This window comes from Bubalus bubalis, chromosome 1 (genome assembly GCF_019923935.1).
Source record: "Bubalus bubalis isolate 160015118507 breed Murrah chromosome 1, NDDB_SH_1, whole genome shotgun sequence".
NCBI lineage: Eukaryota > Metazoa > Chordata > Mammalia > Artiodactyla > Bovidae > Bubalus > Bubalus bubalis.
The window spans coordinates 131,557,246-131,561,840 of record NC_059157.1 but is presented as its reverse complement, the minus strand read 5'-3'; the positions used below and the strand labels follow the sequence as shown (position 1 = coordinate 131,561,840).

At 42.8% G+C, this 4,595-nt stretch overlaps 1 non-coding gene across 1 annotated transcript; it reads left to right on the top strand.

The window, feature by feature from the left end:
• The first annotated feature begins 596 nt into the window (after nt 1-596).
• Nucleotides 597-668, top strand: TRNAC-ACA. Its single transcript has one exon. It is a non-coding gene; the product is annotated as a tRNA-Cys (tRNA).
• The last annotated feature ends 3,927 nt before the right edge of the window (nt 669-4,595 follow it).

Below are 4,595 nucleotides of genomic sequence, written 5' to 3'. Positions count from 1 at the left end.
TAAAGAATCTGCCTGCCAATGCAGGAGATGCAACAGACATGGGTTCAATCTCTGGATTGGGAAGATCTCCTGGAGAAGGAAATGACAACCCACTTCAGTATTCTTGCCTGGGAAATCCCAAGGATAGAGGAGCCTGGCAGGCCACAGTCCATAGGGTCAAAAAAGAGTCAGACACGACTGAGCATACATACACACACACACACACACACACACACAGGCAGAATTCTAAGATGGCCTTCATAATTCTTGTTCCCTGGTTGTCCATGCTTTTGTGTGGGTTGAACCAATAACTTGCTGCTAACCAATAGAATATGGCAAAGGTAAAGTTTTGAAGATGCAGTTAAGGTTTTGAAGAAATTGACGTCAAAATTAATAAAAAAAAGATTATCCTGGGTGGGCCTAACCTAATCAGGTGAGCCCTTTAAAAGGGAGTCTAAAGGTCAGAGATTATAATGGTTAATTTTATCTGTCAAGTTGGCTAAGCTATTGTGCCCAGTATAAACACAAGTATAGATGTGACTGTGAAAGTATTTTAAAGATGCATTGCTATTGTTCAGTCTCTAAATTTTGTCCAAGTCTTTGCAACCCCAGGGACTTCCCTGGTGGCTCAGATGGTAAAGCGTCTGCCTACAATGCAGGAGACCCAGGTTCAATCCCTGGGTCGGGAAGATTTCCTGGAGAAGGAAACAGCAACCCACTCCAGTATTCTTGCCTGGAAAATCCCACGGGTGGAGGAGCCTGGTAGGCTATAGTCCATGGGGTCAATAGGAGTTGGACATGAGTGAGCAACTTCACTTTCACTTTTGCAACCCAATGGACCTGATTTATTCATTTAAAGATATGATTGACATTTAAATGCTGATAGATTTTTTCGTAAAACATGTTACTCTCTCAGATGTTTTTTCCAATACCAACAATTCTCCAATTCTAAGTGAATAAGGACTGCACGTCCTGCAAATTTAACTCAATTCTGACACTACCTGGAGATAGCATCAGATCCCATAGGTTAAAGACTCAGTGCCACAAGTCTGCCCTCACTTCAGATGCCAGTCCCCAAGTCTAGGTTGTCAGCTGTGCTTCAGATCAGCCTGTAAATTGGAGATTCCAACAGCCTCTTCCTCAAGTTTTATTAATTTACTAGAGCAGCTCACAGAAACATTTACTTATGTTTACCAGTTTGCGAAACCTGTATTCAGGTCAAGAAGCAACAGTTAGAACCAGACATGGAACAACGAACTGGTTCAAAATTGGGAAAGGTGTACATCAAGGCTATATATTGTCACCCTGCTTATTTAACTTATGTGCAGAGTAAATCATGTGAGATGCCATACTGTATGAAGCACAGCTGAAATCAAGATTGTCTGGAGAAATATTAATAACCTCAGATATGCAGATGATACCACCCTAATGGCAGAAAGTGAAGAGGAACTAAAGAGCCTCTTGATGAAGGTCAAAGAAAAGAGTGAAAAGGCTGACTTAAAACTCAACCTTCAAAAAACAAAGATCATGGCATCTGGTCCCATTACTTCATGGCAAATAGCTGGGGAAACGACGGAAATAGTGAGAGACTTTATTTTCTTGGGCTCCAAAATCACTGCAGATGGTGACTGCAGCCATAAAATTAAAAGACACTTGCTCCTTGGAAGAAAAGCTATGACCAATCTAGACAGTATATTAGAAAGCAGAGACATTACTGTGTCAACAAAGGTCTGTCTAGTCAAGGCTATGGTTTTTCCAGTGGTCATGTATGGATGTGAGAGTTGGACCATAAAGAAGGCTGAGCACTGAAGAATGGATGCTTTTGAACTGTGGTGTTGGAGAAGACTCTTGAGAGTCCCTTGGACTGCAAGGAGATCAAACCAGTCAATCCTAAAGGAACTCAATCCTTAATATTCATTGGAAGGACTGATGCTAAAGCCAAAGCCCCGATACTTTGGCCACCTGATGCAAAAAGCTGGATCATCAGAAAAGACCCCGATTCTGGGAAAGACTGAAGGCAGGAAGAAAAGGGGATGACAAAGGAGGAGATGGTTGGATGGCATCACCAACTCACCGGGAGATGGTGAAGGACAGGGAGGGAAGCCTGGCGTGCTGCATTCCATGATGTTACAAAGAGTCAGACATGACTGAGTGACTGAACTACAACCAGTTTCTTATAAAGTATATTACAGATGAATAGCCACATGAAGAGGTAAAAAGTTCTTAGGGAACTAAGACGCTCCCCTCTTCCAGCAGGTGGGATGTGTTCACCAACCAGGATAATCATCAAATGCCCTTGTTCAAGAGTCTTTAAACAGCTTTAATTTCCAGCCTCCCTGTCTGTCCTTTTTCCTTCCCAGAGTTTGAGCTGGGGCTGAAAACCCTAACCCTCTGTTATTGTTCCTTGGTCTTTCTGGAAACCAGCCCTATCCTAAGGCTATCTAGGAGCACCAACTTAAATCACCTCATTAGCATATCAGCTCAGTTCACTTCAGTCCCTCAGTCCCGTCCAACTCTTTTCGACCCATGAATCGCAGCACGCCAGGCCTCCCTGTCCATCACCAACTCCTGGAGTTCACTCAAACTCACGTCCATTGAGTCGGTGATGCCATCCAGTCATCTCATCCTCTGTCATCCCCTCTTCCTCCTGCACCCAATCCCTCCCAGCATCAGAGTCTTTTCCAATGAGTCAACCCTTCTCATGAGGTGGCCAAAGTACTGGAGTTTCAGCTTTAGCATCATTCCTTCCAAAGAACACCCAGGGCTGATCTCCTTTAGAATGGACTGGTTGGATCTCCTTGCAGTCCAAGGGACTCTCAAGAGTCTTCTCCAACACCACAGTTCAAAAGCATCAATTCTTCAGTGCTCAGCTTTCTTCACAGTCCAACTTTCACATCCATACACGACCACTGGAAAAACCATAGCCTTGACTAGACGGACCTTTGTTGGCAAAGTAATGTCTCTGCTTTTTAATATGCTATCTAGGTTGGTGTTGGTGATGGACAGGGAGGTATGGCGTGCTGTGATTCATGGGGTCACAGGAGTCAGACACGACAGAGCAACTGAACTGAACTGATGTTGGTCATAACTTTCCTTGCAAGGAGTAAGCGTCTTTTAATTTCATGGCTGCAGTCACCATCTGCAGCGATTTTGGAGCCCCAAAAAATAAAGCCTGACACTGTTTCCACTGTTTCCCCATCTATTTCCCATGAACTGATGGGACCGGATGCCATGATCTTCCTTTTCTGAATGTTGAGCTTTAGGCCAACTTTTTCACTCTCCTCTTTCACTTTCATCAAGAGGCTTTGGAGTTCCCCTTCACTTTCTGCCATAAGGGTGGTGTCATCTGCATATATGAGGTTATTGATATTTCTCCTGGCAATCTTGATTCCAGCTTGTGCTTCATTCAGCCCAGTGTTTCTCATGATGTACTCTGCATATAAGTTAAATAAGCAGGGTGACAACATACAGTCTTGACGTACTCTTTTTCCTATTTGGAATCAGTCTGCTGTTCCAGGTCCAGTTCTAACTGTTGCTTCCTGACCTGCATATAGGTTTCTCAAGAGGCAGGTCAGGTGGTCTGGTATTCCCATCTCTTTCAGAATTTTCCACAGTTTATTGTGATCCACACAGTCAAAGGCTTTGACATAGTCAATAAAGCAGAAATAGATGTTTTTCTGGAACTCTCTTGCTTTTTCCATGATCCAGCGGATGTTGGCAATTTGATCTCTGGTTCCTCTGCCTTTTCTAAAACCAGCTTGACCATCTGGAAGTTCACAGTTCACATATTGCTGAAGCCTGGCTTGTAGAATTTTGAGCATTTCTTTACTAGCGTGTGAGATGAGTGCAATTGTGGGGTAGTTTGAGCATTCTTTGCCATTGTTTTTCTTTGGGATTTAAATGAAAACTGACCACAGTCCTGTGGCCACTGCTGTGTTTTCCAAATTTGCTGGCATATTGAATGCAGCACTTTCACAGCATCATCTTTCAAGATTTGAAATAACTCAACTGGAATTCCATCATCTCCACTAGCTTTGTTCGTAGTGATGCTTTCTAAGGCCCACTTAACTTCACATTCCAGGATGTTTGACTCTAGGTGAGAGATCACACCATTGTGATTATCTTTGTCATGAAGATCTTTTTTGGACAGTTCTTCTGTGTATTTTTGCCACCTCTTCTTAATATCTTCTGCTTCTGTTAGGTCCATACCATTTCTGCCCTTTTTTGAGCCCATCTTTGCATGAAATGTTCCCTTGGTATCTCTAATTTTCTTGAAGAGACCTCTAGTTTTCCCATTCTGTTGTTTTCCTCTGTTTCTTACATTGATTGCTGAGGAAGGCTTTCTTATCTCTTCTTGCTATTCTTTGGAACTCTGCATTCATATGCTTATATCTGTCCTTTTCTCCTTTGCTTTTCGCTTCTCTTCTTTTCATTTGTAAGGCCTCCTCAGACAGCCATTTTGCTTTTTTGCATTTTTTTTTCCATGGGGATGGTCTTGACCCCTGTCTCCTGTACAATGTCACAAACCTCATTCCATAGTTCATCAGGCACTCTGTCTATCAGATCTAGTCCCTTAATCTATTTCTCACTTCCACTGTATAATCATAAGGGATTTG